The sequence below is a fragment of the Microtus oregoni genome, unplaced genomic scaffold (assembly GCF_018167655.1).
Source record: "Microtus oregoni isolate MIOR12 unplaced genomic scaffold, Mior012 000015F_ref0000493, whole genome shotgun sequence".
NCBI lineage: Eukaryota > Metazoa > Chordata > Mammalia > Rodentia > Cricetidae > Microtus > Microtus oregoni.
Window position 1 is genome coordinate 171541 of NW_024543074.1, and position 18969 is coordinate 190509.

Here is an 18969-nt window from a genome sequence, read left to right on the forward strand (position 1 = left end):
CCCGTCTCATTCAATGCCCCTGAACAAATGCTCAGCTTCACTAAAATATTAATCAAAAATAGTAAATTTTCATAAATCAAATCCCTATCATCAGGGAAAAGCATAAATTTAAAATAAATTGAAGGGGTCATTCTCCAAATCCAGAAGTGTCCCTCTCTGGCCAACATCAATACTGCTGAAGAAGCCTGAAGGAAGCAACAGCTTCCCCCGCTTCAAGGCCAAACAGAATTACATCAGCTCACTAATTCCACAGATACAACACAACTTCTTACCTTAAGGACAATGGATAACCAGGCACTACTTATAAGCCTTCTAGGGTTAAAAGTCACCACGTAGAATGTGCCTGCCTGTCTATCTGCCCTTTAAGATTGCTCCTAAAAAACAATCAAGGTCTGATATGGTGGTGCATGACTTTAAGCTTAGCTCTCACGTAGAGTCAGATAGATTTCTAAGTTTGAGGCCAGCATGCCCTGCACAGGAAATTTAGGCCAGCCAGGGCTGTATCGTGAAACCAAGTTTCAAAATAGCCCAAAAGAACACAACAACAACAATAAAGTTGGGAAATCAGGAGTCCTTAGCACAGTGGTGTAATGGCATCCAGTACCCAGGACGAAGAACCTCGATACAGGAAGAGTAGGAGCGGCCCGCATATGGGCACACCTATCTCTCCAGGAGACTACCCAACAACAGGAACCAAACTGGTTCCCGGACTAACTTGAGAACTGATGTCCACATAGAATCAACCACATACATCCTGTGTTCTAGCTCAGATTGGAGACAGCTCCCACTAAGGCAGTCCTACTGTTTGTCTCTAAAATACAGCGAATCAGGCAGAGCGCCTTTCATGCCATTCTGCACTGTACAGTCATATAGTGCAGAGCTCTCCTCTCTCAAGAGCAGGTGCCAGTTCTTTTCTGAAGCTCCGATCAGTCAAATGTCTGGAAATGCCGGGCAGTGGTGGTGCACACCTTTAATCCCAGAGAGGGAGGCAGACACAGGAGATCTCTAAATTCAAGGCCAGCCTGGATTACAGAGCTAGTTCCAGGACAGCCAGGGTACACAGAGAAACCCTGTCTCAAAAGGAAAAAAAAAGAAAAAAAAAATCCCAAGGTGATTTCATGAAAGGAATCCCCCCCTCGCAACTATAGTCAATTTTTTATCATATAAATTTAACTGTATAGCAAGCCTAATTGGCCCAGAAAGAAGTTAAAAATCAAATAGTTATCATAAATATTTAAACTAAAAGCCTTAGGTAGTCTAACACAGACATGTATGGGCAGGTTTTTTTTTAATATTTATTTATTTATTACGTATACAATGTTCTGTCTGTATGTATGCCTGCAGACCAGAAGAAGGCATCAGACCTCATTACAGATGGTTATGAGCCACCATGTGGTTGCTGGGAATTGAACTCAGTTCCTTTGGAAGAGCAGGCAATGCTCTTAACCGCTGCTGAGCCATCTCTCCTGCCCCCCTGGCAGTTTTGTTTTTTAAAGCAAAGTTCTAGCCAATAGTGTTGGTGCATGCCTTTGATCTCAGCGCTTAGAGACAGAGGCAGGTAGACAACAACTTCTAGGCCAGTCAGTGCTACCCAGTGAAGACTCTGCCTCAAAAAAAAAAAAAAAAAAAAAAAATGGATGGAAGGATGGATGGATGGATGGATGGATGAGCAGTCTCAAATATATGGGGCTGACTCTGAACTCGATGTAGACAATGATGACCCTGAGTCCTTACCTCTCCTGCCTTTGCCTCCTGAGTGCTGAGATCACAGGTACACACCACAGCTGGCTCCTTCACTCCAGGACAGTGGCTCTCCAGAGTTCTAAGAAGCACGATAGCTGACATGCAGCACACCTGTAACCCCTGCACGTGGGAGGAAGAGGGAGATGGCTGGGTGGACGACAGGAAACCTTACCTAAAACCAAAACAAAACAGATACAGCTCAATCAACCAGTTGGCTTTTTTCCCCATAAGGAGCTTTCTCTTCTTGCCCTGGATTATTTTTTAAACTCCAAAATGTAAATGCAGATGTCTACTTATTTTCTATGTCTAAATATTAGGTTATTTCTAGATACAGGAAAGTCCAGAAGATAAGACTTATCTAAAAGGATGATAAACAAGGAGACATCCATATTCACATTCAATTAAACAACCACAGTGCAAAGAATGGCTTCATGATAATGAAGACTAGAGACAACTAATGCAAGAGAAACTGTAAATTAAATGTCTGAACAGCACCCCAAACACATCAGGAGTGACCTCACTAAACCCTCCAGCCCTACCACACTCCGCTCCTCAAAGCAAAGGGACAATCCAGTTCTGCAACAGAGAAACACAAAATACAATATTAGCTGCAGTAAATCGGTGGTAGTTAAAACAGCCAGTAGGGAAGCACGAGACAGTCACACTTTTTGTTCAATAGTAGTTTTTCAACTTTGTTTATCCAAACTGTTCAAACATAACTTGTAAAAGCATTTTGGAAAGAGTCTAGGATGGAATGAGCCCAGGAGATTTCTCAGCAGGTAAAAGTACTTGCCACAAAAGCCTGACAACCTGAGTTCAAGCCCCGGAACCCACTGTGGGAAAAGGGAATTGACTCGCAAAAGTTGCCCTCTGGGCTCCACATGTATGCCTGCACTTGCACACACTGCACACACACACAAAATCTTAATATTGAAATTTTAGAAAACCCAAGGCTGTGTGCATATTCTACCACTGAGCCCAGCAGTAGAGTATGCACACAGCCTTGGGTTTATTCCTCAGCAAAAAATAAAATACATAAAACATAGAGCTGTTTCTATAAAGCTACCCATCAGAAGATGAAAACGCACCCAATGCCAGAGTCAACGTGGCTAACTAACAGACACAGGGATATCCAAGAACTGGTCACTACGGTGGTACACTCGGCCTCCACAACATTAACAAGTACTACACAGCTCCTGACCTCCAGGCAATTGACAGCATCCAAGGAATAGCCAGCTGCAAATATATTTCCAGCTGATTTGTTGACTAGCAGTAAAGGACAGAGCGGTTCTTTTCCCATATAGATGGGAGACGCAAATGTGCCCTTCATATGGTCATGGTTAAAAACAAACCTCAAAGCCAGGTTTCGTGGCACATGTCTACAATCCTAGCACTTGGGAGGTAAAGGCAGAAGGACTGGGAACTTGAGACCCTGTCTCCAAAACCAAAAAATCCAACTTCAAAATCTCAGTGCATTGTCATCTCCAAAAAGATGTGGAAACCCAAGGCAGATGATTTACATGTGTTCCATTTCACCAGAGACATTAGCACGGTCCTGAATTTTACAGTTAAATGACAGAGTAGCTCAATGTTCATAATTAATATTTCCTCCCCACCCACATCTCCCAGCAACCAGGGCGCTTAGATATATTGGCAAGAAAAATGGAGTCATACAGCAAAAATTTATTACCATCAGTCAGCTTTACAACTAGGGAGGGTCTAGATTTAGGAGACTGACTTCGCTCCTTTACTAAAGAATTACCTGAATAAATTCCTCAAGTCGGGGGGAGCACTCTTGGGAAGAAGGGAGTTCGTCAGCTAAAAGACACATATTCTAATTTAGAAATCCAACCCAAAAGACAAAAAGACCAAAACTAAGCAGATTGAAACCATCTGAATATAAAGGAAATACCAGGGAAAGCCCTAGTTTTCCCCAGAGATGTAAGGGGTACCAATGTTTACAGAGAGCTCTTCTGGAGCGGGGTTTCTGAGCTCACCTGTACTAAGTCACATTTAGGATATCTGTTAAATAAAGAAACTCAAGCTGGCCATGGTGGAGCATGCCTTTAATTCCAGCACTCAGGAGACAGAGGCAGGTGGATCTCTGTGAGTTCAAGGCCAGCCTGGTCTACAAAAGCTAGTTCCAGGACAGGCTCCAAAGCTACAGAGAAACCCTGTCTCGAAAAACCAAAGATGAGACAACAACCTGGGCATGGCTGCCTGGGAGGTGAAGGCAGGCGGAGCAGAAGTTCAAGGTCTTCCTCAGCTACAAAGAAAAATTGAGGCCAGCCTGGGTTACATAGCGACTGTCACCCCATTTATTCATTGTGTGTGTGTTCCACAGTGTAGGTATGGGGGTCCGAGTGTATTTGCCATAGGTGCACTCTGAGGCCAGAGGATAACTTGGGGAGTCAGGGCTCTCCCCCTGTGCAGGCTTTGGGCACGGAGCTCAGACTGTCAGTTTTGGCAGCGAGTGCATTTGCCCACCGAACCAGCTCACCAGTCACTGCTCCCAGCATTTTTAGTTTAGTTTTCGTTTTTTATTTTTAATTACGTGTGTATTTGTGACCATGTTTTAAGAAGAAAGGGTATAAACAACTACCTCATAAGAATAATGGCTAAAAGCATAATGCCACTGGGGTGGGGTGATATCCAGAGCCATCTGTCGCCAAGGACCATGTTACTGCAGCTGAGGTGTGTGCTGAAGTCCACGTCCTGTATTGCTACCAAAGGTCACATAGAGGCCCAATCACAGTCTGAACCATTCCTGCCTGAGTGGCCATTCCTTCCACCCAGAGCCAGGATGCCATCCAGGCCCAAGATGCTGCTGAGGGCCATGTCTGGGTCTGCGTTGATGTCTGTGGCCTGTGTCACCTCAGGAAGCCTTAGGAACCATGCGAGATGAAATCAGAGGGCCAGGTTGAGCCGGCCATGCCCTTTGATGACCCTGGGAAAGCTGGCCTTGTCTCTTGCTGGACATTAAGCAAGAGAGCTGGCCCTTGCACTCCCACCCCTCACCACAGGGGAGGCTGAACCAACCACAAGGGCATGCATGTAGGGGAGCTGACTCTGTCCCTTCTCCTGAGGGGTGGCCCCAGTAGCCTGGACTGATCAGCTCGGCTACCACCCAGGCCCACCCTAGCATCTACTCCATCTAGGACCTGCAGGAGTGTGTGAAGGGATTGGTCCTGTGGAACGATACCCACAGGATCTCCAAGACTTGGGGCGGCCACAGGATGTCCTAGAGGCGTTCTGGTGAGGAGCCAGTGATGGTGGTGTACCAGAAACCAGAGGCCTTGAACCAGACCAGTGACTCACTGCATTGAATATTAAGTAAAGCTAATGGGGCAAAGGGATATACTGCATGATACACCAAAGTCCCATTGCTACCAGGACCAATGAAGAGATGGAGGGGTGGAAAAGAAGGAGAAGCAAGAGATTTTTGTTGTTGCTTTTGTTTTGTTTGGGGGGCGTTGTTTTTGCTTTTGCCTGCTTGCTTACTTTGTTTTGTTTTCTTTTGTGATGGAGCATGGCAGGGGTGAGGGGAGGATATGGGGGGACGGGACCGTGAGGTAAGCAGAATCAGGGTTCATGATGTGAAACTCCCAGAGAGTCAATAAAGAAGTTAAATTTTAAAAAAAGAAAAAGAATAAAGGCCAAAAATCCCAGCACTTGGGAGGCAGAGTCAGGCAGATCTCTGAGTTTGAGGTCTGCCTGATCTTCTGAGCAAGTCCTGGGACAGCTAGTGCTACACAGAGAAAGCCAATGTTAGATCTGTCACCAAACCAAATAAATAGAGTAAAAAAGTTTACTTCCCACCGAAACCTGTGAAAGCCAGCAAAGTGGCACCGCAGGTAAAGGTGCTTGCCCCTCAACCCCAACAACCTACGTCTGATTCCTGGAACCCAAGAATGGTGGAAGAAACCACTCCGTAAAGATGGCCTCCAACCCCTACACACGCACCACAGCTCATCACCTGCAGTGCTCACCAACAGGAAAGAAAAATTAAATGGACGTTAGCACCTGTGTCTCCTGTAAATCTCTAATGGAGTCAGGCTACCAATGGTGACCTGGATCTGTGCCACAGTCTGGGTGTAACCACAGGGTAATCAGTGACCTCAGCACTCACTCTATCAGAGGCCAAATATGTGAGCAACCTCCAGCACACTAAAGGAAATCATGACCAAACTGGGTGTAGTGACACACAACCATAGTCCCAAGTATTCAGGAGACTGAAACAGGAAATGGCTTAGGCCTAGAAATTTGAAGCCAACATAGATAACATTAGGACTTATTTTTTTAAATAAATTTTTGTTTGTTTGTTTTTGTTTTTCAAGACAGGGTTTCATTGTGTAGCCCTAGCTGTCCTAGGACTCATTCTAAAGAGCAGGCTGGGGCTGGAGAGATGGCTCAGTGGTAAAGAGCACTGGCTGCTCTTCCACAGGTCCTGAGTTCAATTCCCAGCAACCACATGGTGGCTCACAACCATCTGGAATGAGATCTGGCGCCCTCTTCTGGCATGCGGGCATAAAAGGAGGCAGAATGTTGTATACATAATAAATAAATAAATCTTTAAAAAAAAAAAAAAGAACAGGCTGGCCTCGAACTCACAGAGATCCGCCTGCCTCTGCCTCCCAAGTGCTGGGATTAAAGGCGTGTTCCACCCCTGCCTGGTACTGTTTTTATTATTATTATTATTATTATTATTATTTTAATAGTAACATTACACTGAAAACAAGATCCAGGGGTCAAGGCCAGCCAAAACTTGGGGGAAAAAAATCTATTACAAACAAGAAAGTTAGACACCTCGTCACTGACTGGCAAACAGTACTGGCACAGTAAACTAGCCATATCATAACTAGCTGCCCATCTCCATCAGAGCTTCCTTCATGTGCATATCCTAAACACAAAGCAGAAAAGCACATACAAAGAAACGAAGACAACCCGATGACAGACTCCACAAGAAAAGGCCATGAAACACTGATCAGACTTCACACACCGAGAGGTGTCATGCCTCATTTCAAACAGAATGTATTAAGTCTCAACTCACCACAGACACTCTAATAACAGCGCTGTGACATTCCTTGTTGAAGTTTCTTCTCTCACATTCTAATACCCTTGAGCCACCAGAAATGCAGATGCTTTGCGTTGAAATGCTAGAAAAACTCGCACATTGTCATTCCTTGATCACCAGCGATAGGCTGCTCAATCAAGTCTACTTGAAGTTATGAAAGCAGGGCAAGCTGATCCAATTACATAAGAAAAGTGCTCAATCAAACAGGACCGTCATCTGGGCTTTGAATGTGGAACTTCTGAGCAAAAGTCAGCACACTAGTAAATACAATGTCTCAGGTAAAAATCCTTTCATACTCGGGCATGACAGCCTCCCCTCAGGGGACTCATTCGCTTGCAGGCCCAGCAAAACTTATGTGTCCTGTGCAGACACACGACCCAAATGACCAGATGACAGAACACTATTCACAGCAGTTCATAAGAACATCTGGATTCTCTCCTCGGCCCCAGGAAGACTCCCAAAGCTGTCATAACGCCCTACAAATACAGATCCTTTGTCTCCTCAATAGCAAACTAACAATTATCATCCCCCATAACCTAAAGACTGTGCCCCAGTAATCTGAAAACCTAGCCCTGCCAACCAGGCTTAATTTACAAGACAGGGGTGGGGGAATGGGGGTGGGGGAAGGGAGACTAAAGGAACAGGCTTCATTAAGGGAAATTCTGATGGAAAATGAGATCCAAACATTATGATGCAGACAACTTCAGCATCCATAGCAGCAAACTAGCACATAGAAGGTTACCTGGAAGTATCCTGACATTGAGTTCAAAATTCTCGGAAGCGGCAGTTGGGGTACAGCTCAGAGGCAGAGACTGGGCTAGCCTGCTTGAGGCCCTGAACATGAACTAGTGAGCTAACTGGAGTACCTACCTGATCTTCCAGGAAAGCCCACATCCTCTAGCCTCTGACCTCTCCACTTTTCACCAGGCACCAGCTCTGAGAACCTTCTTTCCTCAAAACAAACTCCTTCCCTAGGACCGTCCCCTCAGTCAGCCTTTTCTTCCTCCCTCAGTTCCTCCATGGTCCCCCCTAACTGCCTGGGCTCCCCAACAGCTACCTGCACAAGGCCCACCGGCAACATTAACCAGTTCTTTAGTGGAGGTCCTTTCCACTAGAGCACAACTGTCGCAAGGCAAAGACTCCGTCAATTTGTTCTCGGCTCTATCTCTACCATGCAGCACAGCGCTGGCACACTAAGGGAAACTCCTTATTTTCCATGAGCTTCAAAATTACTTCAAATGAAAACATGTTTTAAAAAAAAAAAAACTGAGCATAGCGGCACACACTTAAAGGCCAGCCTGGCCGGACAGTGGTGGCACATGCCTTTAATCCCGGCAGAGGCAGAGGCAGAGGCAGGAGGATTTCTGTGAGTTCGAGGCCTACAAAGCGAGTTCCAAGATAGCCAAAACTAAACAGTGAAACCCTGTCTTGAAAAACTAAAAACCAAAAGGACCAAACAAAAAGGTCAGCCTGAACTACAAGACCCTGCCTTAAGAAAACAAAACAAGGGGCTAGAGAGACAGTTCCACTGTTAAGAGTACTTGCTGTCTTTACACATGACCCAATTGAATTCCAGCTTCCCCACTGGCCGGCTCACAACCACCTGTAGCTCCAGCTGGACAGACTCTGACAACCTCTTCAGTCCTCCACAGGCATGGGTGAGCAACCATGCATACACATGCAGTTTATTCTTAATAGCTAAGGGCTGAGCTATAGTTCAGTTGGTAGAAAAACTCTAAGTTGTGGTAATGTTTGGGAGCTTAGTTTATAAAAGACAGAAAAGTCTGAATCTGTATCAGGACAGAACAAATCTATTTATCACTAATGGGGAATAATGACCAAAACAGATTCAAAAACAAAAGACGCATGCTCGAACTGGCAGCACATATGCTAAAATTGGAGCAATATAGAGAAGATCAGCATTGCCCCTGCACAAAAATGACATGCGAATTTGTGAAGTAGTCCATGTGTTAAAAAACAAGAAAAAACAACAAAAGATGTAGTAGTATTAACAGTGTGTACTACACTGGTTTTAAAAACTGTGGCCTCAGGCTGCAGAGATGGCTTAGCCATTGAGAGCACACACTGCTCTTGCAAGAAGACCTGAATTGGATTCCCAGCACCTACATCAGGCAGTTCACAACCCCTGTAAAGATGGACCAAGTAAACTGAGCTGACGGCAAGCCAAAAAGGTAGAGCATATTATATACTCCCACCCCAATGGTGGGAACGGGACTCAGGGCCTCCTCCTCGCACTTGTTAGGCAACTGTCCTAGAACTGAGCTACATGCAGTCTGTGGGTCCTGCTGTACCACTCAAGCTAACCTTCAACCCATGCTAGCTCAAATGAAACCCTTCTGCCTTTGCCTCTGGAGTGCTGATATTGTAGGCATGAGCCAACATGCCACATAATTTATTTGTTGCCATTTGAATTTGCATTACTTATTTATTTAATTTTATTTTATGTGCATTTGTATTTTGCCATTGGTGTCAGGTCCCCTGGAACTGGAGTCACAGACAGTTGTGAACTGCCATGTGGGTGCTGGGAATTGAACCCAGGTCCTCTGGAAGAGCAGTCAGTGCTCTTAACCTCTGAGCCATCTCTCCAGACCTGTATTACTTAATTAAAATGCAAATTTTATTTGTTTTTTTGAACAAAGGCCTTGGACTTGAACTCCTGATTCATCTGTTTCCACCTCCTCAATACTGGGATTATAAACAAGCCTCAACACAATTTAACATATAAAATTTGCAAACACCATTTTCATCTTTATTTCTCTTTTAAAAGTTGTGTGTCACCCAAAGGTGGTGGTGCACGCATTTAATCCCAGCACTTGGGAGGCAGAGGCAGGTGGATCTCTGAGTTTGAAAACAGCCTGGTGTACAGAGCGAGTTCTACAGCAGCCAGAGCTATTACACAGAGAAACCCTGTTTCAAAACAAAACAAAAAATTGTGTGTCACCCAAAGGCGAGTGCACGCCACACATGTAAATACCCATAGTATCCAAAAGGTGCAGCTGGATCCCCTGGATCTGGAGTTAGTTGTGAGCCACATCTCAAAGTGTTAGGAACTTGGAACTCTAAAGTACTACAGAGTGAGGCCTGATCTCAAACATTTTTGTTGTTGTTGTTATTTTTTCAAGACAGGGTTTTCCAGTAGCTTTGGCACCAGTCCTGGAACTAGTTTTTGCTCTGTAGCCCAGGCTGGACTTGAATGTGCAGCCATCCTCAGCCTCCCAAGTGCCGGAACTACCACATCTACCTTATATTTAACATGTTTTCAATATCTTTTTTTGTTTGTTTGTTTGTTTTTTTCCGAGACAGGGTTTCTCTGTAGCTTTGGAGCCTGTCCTGGAACTAGCTCTTGTAACCCAGGCTGGCCTCAAACTCACAGAGATCCGCCTGCCTCTACCTCGCAAGTGCTGGAATTAAAGGCGCATGCCACGACCACCCGGCATCAATATCTTTTTTTAAATTATTATTTATTTATTGGTTTTTCGAGATGGAGTTTCTCTGTGTAACAGTCCCGGGCTGTCCTGCTCTGTAGACCAGGCTGGCCTTGAACTCAAGAGATTTACCTGTCTCCAGACCTCCCAAGTCCTGGAATCGAAAGGCATGCAACATCATTGTCCAGTGACATTTTTCACTACCTTGTCACAGATAAGGCCAGTAAACACTTACTGGGACTGGGGGTGTTGTTCAGTGGTAGAGCACCTGCCTAGCACACATGAAGTCCTAGATTCAATCCCAAGCACTGATGGATTAAAAAAAAAAAAAAAAGCAAAGGAAAGGTTGATATGTTCCTAACTTTAGCCTATAAGGTTCATCAACTCAGAGATATGGGAGCGAGAACACAGAAAGCTTGAAACGCTGTTTCCTCAGTGCCCTGGCCTTGCAAAGTTAAACAAATGCAATGAATCTACAGTTAATCACCAGATAAATGAAGAATTGCCAAAACATTGAGCGAAGAATCTGCCTCTGTTTCCCAGCAGAGCAGTTCCTGAGATCTACCAGTGAACTTCACTTTGATGTGGAACGCCCCATGCACTCTAATCCAAGGCCTATATCCTGAAAGAGACAGTCAGTCAACCAGAACTCTGCCAGCTTCTGCTTGGGAGCTGTGTGAGAACAGCTAACAAGAGCTTACTTTGAGAAAGAGATCGACAGTCATACTCCTAAGAAAAGGAATCATTTGGCAAATGGACGCATGTCGCCAAAATGTTAGTCACAGCTTCAAGGTCCCAGTTTGTATCTCTGCAACTATTCTCTGCTTTGACAGAGGCCATTCTCTGGCTAAGAAAACCAGCTCAGCTTCTGTCACCCTCCGCATTTGAAGCAGTCAAGGATCCTTTCATTTTGGTGGCATCAAGCTGTGACACGGACAGGATGCCCACTAGAAGAAGGGGGAGGTGACTTGCCACTTTCCACTTAGGCCTAGTTGAAGCAGAACAATGGGAAAATGTGACAGGACAGGAAAAACTGAACATCATTGTGCTAAAGAAACAGGTCATTGCAATAGCCCTGAGCTTCTATAAGTTAGAGCAAAATCCTCTGAAGAACAAAGTAAAAAAGCCAGTCAGTGGTAGCACGTGCCTTTATTTATTTTTTTAAACATAATTTATTTCTTTATTAATAGCTTTGGTGTGAAGATGTCAGATCTCGTGGAATTGGAGTTTCCAACAGTTGTGAGCTGCCATGTGGTTGCTGGGAATTGAACCCGGGTCCTCTGGAAGAACAGCCAGTGTTCTAACCGGTAAGCTATCTCTCCAGTCCCCTAGCACATGCCTTTAACCCCACCTCGGGAGACAGAGGCAGGGAGATCTCTAAATTCAAGCCCAGCCTGGTCTACAGAGCAAGTTCCAGGACAGCCAGAGTTACACAGGGAAATTATGTCTCAAGAAAACAAACAAACAAAACGAAAACCCAGCAGCACACTATTCCACAGGTTTTTTTTTTTTTTTTTTTTTTTTTTTTTTTTTTGGTTTTTCGAGACAGGGTTTCTCTGTGGCTGTGGAGCCTGTCCTGGAACTAGCTTTGTAGACCAAGCTGGTCTCGAACTCACAGAGATCCGCCTGCCTCTGCCTCCCGAGTGCTGGGATTAAAGGCGTGCGCCACCATCGCCCGGCCCTATTCCACAGGTTTTTATCTCCAAATATGCGGGCACACTTCATGCCGGCAGCTCCTCCTGAAGCTGGTGTGAAGACGAGGGTTTCCTAGAACAGCCTGAACTAACAGCCCATGAACTTCAGAATTACTTGAGGGCAACAGGAATAACACACTCAAGTGTGCAGGGGAGCAGTTCAGAGGGCTAAAGTCGAGCAGGACCATGTGATGGTATTCCCTTCTAGAGAACAGGGTTACTTTTCCTAAACTCCATAGTAAAACTCAAAAGCTACCCTCTTCCAATGTCCTTCCCTCCCCTGCATCTCACCTTTGCGGCCACAGCACTAACCGGCACCCACTAGTGTAAACACCACTTCTGATATCAAGAGTGAGGCAGAAGTAAAACTGCCCAGTCTTTGGCAAATCCACATCAGACCTCAGAAAAGCCACGACTCTCAGACATACATCTAGGCAGAACAAGTTCACTTACTAGCTAAGTGTTCAAAGCATCACAGCCTAAGCAAAGGCTAAAGCAGAATTTCCAAAGAGTGATAGTAAAGCATCTAATCCCGTCGACAAGCATGGTCTCCCCTCTGCCAAGGCCACAGGTACCGAGTGAACCAAGGCACACGGCTCAACTCTCTAAAATACTCAATACTCGGGGGCTCAGAAAATCAAACCCTGCATTCTCGAAGTCACTAATGATTGAACTCGTTCATTTCCGACTCTAACGTCCAGATCTTCCTCCTGGTGGTCACCAACACAGTAACATAAAAATATTGACTATTAAAAATATTTAGAGATATAAGGATATTAGAAGATGAAAGATTATATATTAAAATGCATAGAGATGCTGGGCAGTGGTGACACACATCTGTAATCCCAGCACTTGGGAGGCAGAGGCAGGTGCCTCCGTGAATTCAAGGCCAGCCTGGTCTACAGAGCAAATTCCAGTACAAACAAGGCATCACAAAGAAACCCTGTCTTGGGGGCTGGAGAGATGGCTCAGCGGTTAAGAGCATCACCTGCTCTTCCAAAGGTCCTGAGTTCAATTCCCAGCCACCACATGGTGGCTCACAACCATCTGTAATGAGATCTGGTGCCCTCTTCTGGCCTGCAGGCATACATACAGACAGAACATTGTAAACATAGTAAATAAATAGATTTATAAAAAAAAATATTTATAAGAAAAAAAATTAATAGCACATCTCAATCCTGTTTTTCTTTACACCACCGACTTCAAAGATCTAATTGGTTAACACAATCTTTTAGGGGAACAGATGGGACAGAGCTGTATTACAAAGGAAGAAGAGAGTCTAATGGTCTGTCTCAAAATTACATGTAAATCTGTATTTGAGGTAGAGTACTAAAGTTCTCTTCTGGTCCATAAAGAGAGAAAAGAGTAGCCAAAATCATGTAGCAATTCAGAAGACACAACTCTAAAGCAAAAGTAATAGCATGAAAAAATAGAACGGGCCCGGAGAGAGATTAATCTAGTACTATTCAAGTTGCTTTAAAAATAAGAGTTCCGGCTGGGCAATAGGCACATGCCATTAATCCCAGCATTCGGGAGTTCGAGGCCAGCTTGGTCTACAGAGTGAGCTCCTAGACACCCAGGGCTACACAGAGAAACCCTGTCTCGAAAAACCAAAGGGGAAAAAAAAAAACATTCCAGAGCTCGGGTGCAGCTTAGAGGTAGAGAGAGCCCTTGCCCAGCACACGAGTGGACCAGGATTCAATCCCCAGCAGGGATGGGTGCAGATTCCAGCACACAGCAGCTTCCTCCCGCTTCTCGTTCCAACACTATCCTTCCAGAATATGTCTTCCTAATCACTCCTCATCAGTAACTCAACCGCACACACAGCCTACGTTCGGCGCCTTCAGATTCCCAGAGCCCCTCATTCCACACCCCTCCAACAGGAACCTCCAACTCCAGGAGCTCGCAAACGCATCTCAGACATCTCCCCGACTCCCTCTCACCCACCACTCTCCACATCTCCTCCAGCCATTCTAGTTCACCTAAGCCAACACGAAACGTCACACCGCTCTCCTCAACTCGGAGCATCCTGCTAATAATTACCTTTCCCAACAGGTCCTCCCTCCCTTCCCCATCTCCCCCTCTGCGCACGGCTCCCCTCCTTCCTCACCCAGAGTTGCCGTCTTACTCACCTCACCCAACCCTTCAGGATCTCTAATTTCCTGTCTCTCCTGCCCATTTGCCCGGTCCGCACCGGCCGCTCACCGCCGCCCTGCAACTCGGACGGCCCACGCCCCCTCGCAGGGTCTCCAGGCCCCGCCCCCAGGCCCCCTCTCCGCCTCAGGCCCCTCCCCCGGTGTCCCCTCCCCCCCCCCCCCCGACCCCCTCCCCGGCTCGCTCTCTCTCCCTCCCACTCAGGTCCGCAGGTCACCTCAGCGGCGGGCTCGGCCGCCCCGGCGTCCTCGCCACCTCAGGGCTGCTCCGGGAGCGAATCCTCCGTCACCTGTGTCCTGGTTCAGTCCTGCCCGTTCGCCCCGCGGCAAGCTCTCTTTCCCCGCCGCCGCCCCTTTTGCCAACCCGGAAATGGATCTGCTCCCACCGTCCCCAGCGTCCGCGAACAAAATGGAGGCGGGGGAAAAAGGAGGAGGCAGCCGGGCGCCCGGAGACGCGGGGCGCATGCGCCTGAGAAAGCCTGCCCTCTACCGGCGCACGTGGGGGCGGAGCGCCACCATCTTGAGAAGGTCGCCGGACGAGATCCGCGGTGAAGAGTCGGGTTTGCGTCTTGGGCTGTAGTTGGGACCGCCTGCGAGGCTCTCAATGACTTAGCCATTCCAGATCTAATTGGTCAAATTCAGTCTGACCTTTAAAATTGCGCAGATAATTTTAACTTCTGGCCGACGGAGAGAACCACTGAGCTAACCGCTGTTTCTTAAATATGTTTTTTTTTTTTCGTGCACACGCACGCAACATAAGCCCTTATATGGTCTGGGTTTAAGGAAGACCAGGACTCCGCTACCCTTGCAGGGGCCCGGTAGCTGTGCTCCGGTTGTCATAGCAACAGAGAGGCACGCTTCTGCTTACATATCATCGGTTAGGTCATTCTAACCGCTGAACCTGAACATCCTCCTCAGGAGAGGGACCCTCAACTCACTGGACTGAGGGATTGGGTTGTGAGCTCCTCTAGATACTTGGATGAGAGCGAGGAATCCTTGTCCTCTGCTGGCTTCATTGCGAACTCTTGCAAATGACTAAGGGTCTTCTCCTTCACACACAAAAGCTTGTCAGCACTCCAGGCAACCCCATTGCTTCCGTGTCTCACTGCTCCCTAGGTCAACCCAATGACCAGGACTGAAACTCATGTAAAAGAGCAGTATTGGGGTTTAATCCCCACTTATTGTGTGCTCTTGGGCCTCAGCTCCCTCCGTGTTTGTCCTTTTTCATAGAGTCCTTAAAGGCTCCTCGGGTAATGAATTGGCAAGCACGTGGTAAGCCTAAGCTGTTATTATTTTTGTTTTCCTTCTGTTCTGCCTTGAGTGTTGGGCACCACCCACTAGTGAACTAAATGTCACATTGAGTACCTGCTGTGACCATTCACTAGGCTAGGTAGGAGGAGCTGGTTCCAGAGGTGACTAAGACAGCGCTTCCGCCCTCTGGGAACTCACCATGCTGGGGCACAGCTTGGCATGTAAACAGCTAGCTGAGATCTCAGTCAGCATGTGATGAGTTGTTGTGACCTGTGGGCTGGGATGTCACAGGAGTGACTAAGTCCTGCTGAAGAATGAGAGATTTTTGTTAATGGTTTGAACTAGGCCTTGAACGATGAGTTAGAATTTTGCCAGGTGTGGTGGCGCTCAGGAAGCAGAGGTAGGGAGAGCTCTTGAGTTTGAGGTCAGCCTGGACTACAGAGCAAGATCCATGACAGCCAGGGCTACGTGGAGAAACCCCGTCTCAGAAAACAAAAAAAGAAAGATGAGTAGAATTCCACTACCGAAGAGCAAAGGCGAGGAACACTTGCCAGAAGGATCAGCGGGTGACGCATGCATGGGGCAGTGGATCTAGACTGCTTACCAGCCCTTCCTATCTCTTTGCTCACTGTTTCACCCGCCTCATCCTTAGCGGCTCGACAATTACGTGTATCTGCTTTCAGTTCCTGAAACACACAATGAAGTTCCCACCTCGAGGCCTTTGAACAGATCGTCCTCATCCCATCCTCATTGTCCAAGGCTTTGCGTCAGTGCTCCTCCAGAGGGAATTCTCTGTCCACTATGGCTAAATAAGCCCCTGCTCACTTATTACACCACTCTATGACAAGGGGCAGCCACTAGGGCCAATACAGGGACATCTCATGTGGAGACATATCAATAATAAGCTTTATGAAGAACGAAACCAAGAGGCTATCCCTCATTTTCTACCTGAAGTCTTTAGAAATGGGCCAGGGTAGGAAGGAAAAGAAAAGCATTCCAGGAAAAAAAATTATTTGAAGCAAAGAAAAAAATGATTTCTTTTTTTTGAGACAGGGTTTCTCTGTGTAACAGTCCTGGCTGTCCTGGAACTTGCTCTGTAGACCAGGCTGGCCTCAAACTCAGAGATCCACCTGCCTCTGCCTCCCGGAGTACTGGGATTAAAGGTGTGTGCTACCCAGCCAATTTTTTTTTATTTCTTGTATATAGGGGGCACGCCATAGAACATGTGTGGAGGTCAAAGGACAATTTTGAGGAGCTGGTTCCTCTCCCAACATGTGGATTCTTGGGATCAAACTCAAGTTGGCAGGCTTGGTGGCCAATAAGCCTGCACCTTTACACCGAGCCCTCCCACCGGCCCCCCTTCCCATAGCAACTATTTTGATGTAGAGAGCTAGAACTTAAAGGAGAAAGTAGGTTGTAAAAAGTAATTGAGGGCCAGGACGAGTGGCCTAGCATTTGGATGCAGAGGCAGGCCTGACTCTGTCTGTCAGTTTCAAGTCATGGGGCACATTGTGAGTTCCAGGCCAGCCAGGGATAAACAATGAGACTCTGTCTCAGACAAGAAGACGTGAAAGGAGGAGGGGGCATGTTGGACAGAAGGGTTCCAGAAGGAGTGGACGAGAATAAAAGAGGGGAAAGCAGTGATTCTGGTCAACGTGCTATATAGATGTATGAAATTGTCGAAAAAAAATATTTTCAAAAAGAAACCGTAAGGTTTGACATTTATTGCAATTCACCATGTACCAGTCATTGTCATAAGCTCACATGCCGTCATAATCCATTTACTCCTCAGTTTTCTCAAGAAGTGATCATACTCGCACTTTCCAGGTGAGGGAATGAGCCGCACAAAGCGTAACCGTCTACGTTCAAGCCACCTACCTACAAAGTAGTAGACACATCTTCCGGCTTTGTCTTCTCAATGCTCACATCGGTGACTCTGTGCCCTCCTTTTGTTGGTAAATGGGTTGTTTTTATCTGTATGAGTGTTTTGCCTGCACATATGTATGTGAACCTCTTGTGGTTCCGGTACCGCTGGAGGTCAGAAGAAAGCATTGGATCCCCTAGAACTGGAGTTGCAGGCGTCTGTAAGCCACCATGTGGGTGCTGAGACTCAAACGTGTGTCCTCAATAATGGCAGTAAGGTTCTTAATAAAAAATTATTAAAAAAAAAAATAATGGCAGTAAGGGTTCATAACTGCTGAGCCATCTCTCCAGCCCCATGATTGCAGTTTTTATTAATTGTTTATGTATTTACTTATTTGCTTATTTATTTGAAGACAGGGCCTCACTATGTAGCTCTGACTGACCGGGAACTCACTATGTAGACCAGCCTAGTCTCAAGCTCACACAGATCCACCTGCCTCTGCCTGCCAGGTGCCAGGATTAAAGGTGTGTGCCATCAAACCCAAGCTTATGAGACCCTATTTTTTTTAAATAATAGTACCAATAATAAAAGAGTTACGGAGATGACTCAGTGGGTAAAGTGCTCGTTGCCTAAGCAGGAGGACCCACGTTTGTATCTGAAGAACCTGTATAAAAGCACTTGTACCCTCAAATCTGGGGGCACAAAAACAAGTGCTTTTAAACAGGTAGCCAGCTAGTCTATCCAAATCCGTGAGTTTCGGGTTCAGTAAGAGCTCCGTCTCAAAATATGATTGAGGATGGGCGTAGTGACCCATACCTTTAACCCCAGCCCTACAGAGGCAGAAATAGGCAGATCTCTGTAAATTCCAGGCCAGCCAGAGCTACACAGTGAGCCCCTGTCTCAAGTGGGAGAAAAACTGTCAGATTATTCCCACTCCTAGGCACTTTGAAAAGTAGTCTCTGTGGTGACACCTAGTGGTTGAAAATGTCACTGCCTAAATTCCTTTCTCCTACTTAGGCTCCCAAACAGGTCTCTGGTTAGGCTGGTCCTTTGGCCACTCCAGATTCTTTTTGTCATCTTACCATCCCAGGGGACCCGATGCTTCTGTTCCAAAGGGTGGATTTGAGACACAGGATGACAACTTGACCTCTCATTGCCTCCGTTTTATTTTTATTTTATTTTTTTTAATTTTATTTATTTATTTATTATGTGTACAATATTCTGTCTTGTGTGTATGGCTGAAGGCCAGAAGAGGGCACCAGACCTCTTTACAGATGGTTGTGAGCCACCATGTGGTTGCCGGGAATTGAACTCAGGACCTTTGGTAGAGCAGGCAATGCGCTTAACCACTGAGCCATCTCTCCAGCCCATTGCCTCCGTTTTAAAAAAGAAAAATTGTCTCTACCAGAAGATGATGGTTTATGCCTATAATTTCAACACTTGGGAAGTAGAAACTGTTGGGTCAGGAGTTCAAGGTCATCCCTCAGCTTCATGGAGAATTCCAGGTAAAAACAAAAGTCTCCCAAGTTCTCAAATTTCCATCTAGAAAGTAGAGTTTCCAGAGTTTGCTGGAAAGATTAAACGAGAAACCATGAACAAAGCCTACAACATCAGTACTCGGAAGACTGAGGCAGGAGGATTCAGAGTTAGAGGCCAGGCTAGGAAAAAAAAAAGCTGAGCACAGGAAATGGCAAAGGACATGCCCTGGAATGTCACTCGTAAGTAATGACCTGATGGTTCTGAG

General features: G+C 46.2%; 1 protein-coding gene and 1 non-coding gene across 4 annotated transcripts in view; one reads left to right on the forward strand and one right to left on the reverse strand.

The window, feature by feature from the left end:
- The window catches only part of LOC121456275 (WAS/WASL-interacting protein family member 2), a 33050-nt gene extending 18424 nt beyond the window's left edge, over positions 1–14626 (reverse strand). The window contains exons 1-2 of one of the 3 annotated variants that reach the window (XM_041664303.1): positions 14329–14625; positions 1735–1863 (exon numbers count right to left, since the gene is read on the reverse strand). The gene's annotated coding sequence lies outside the window, so the exon portion shown is untranslated. Of the gene's footprint in view, positions 1–1734; positions 1916–14328 lie in introns of all 3 variants that reach the window. The other 2 variants (XM_041664302.1, XM_041664304.1) reach the window with 2 other exon arrangements.
- LOC121457247 lies at positions 8684–8790 on the forward strand. The gene has a single exon (XR_005975739.1). It is a non-coding gene; the product is annotated as a U6 spliceosomal RNA (small nuclear RNA).
- Positions 14627–18969: the final 4343 nt, after the last annotated feature.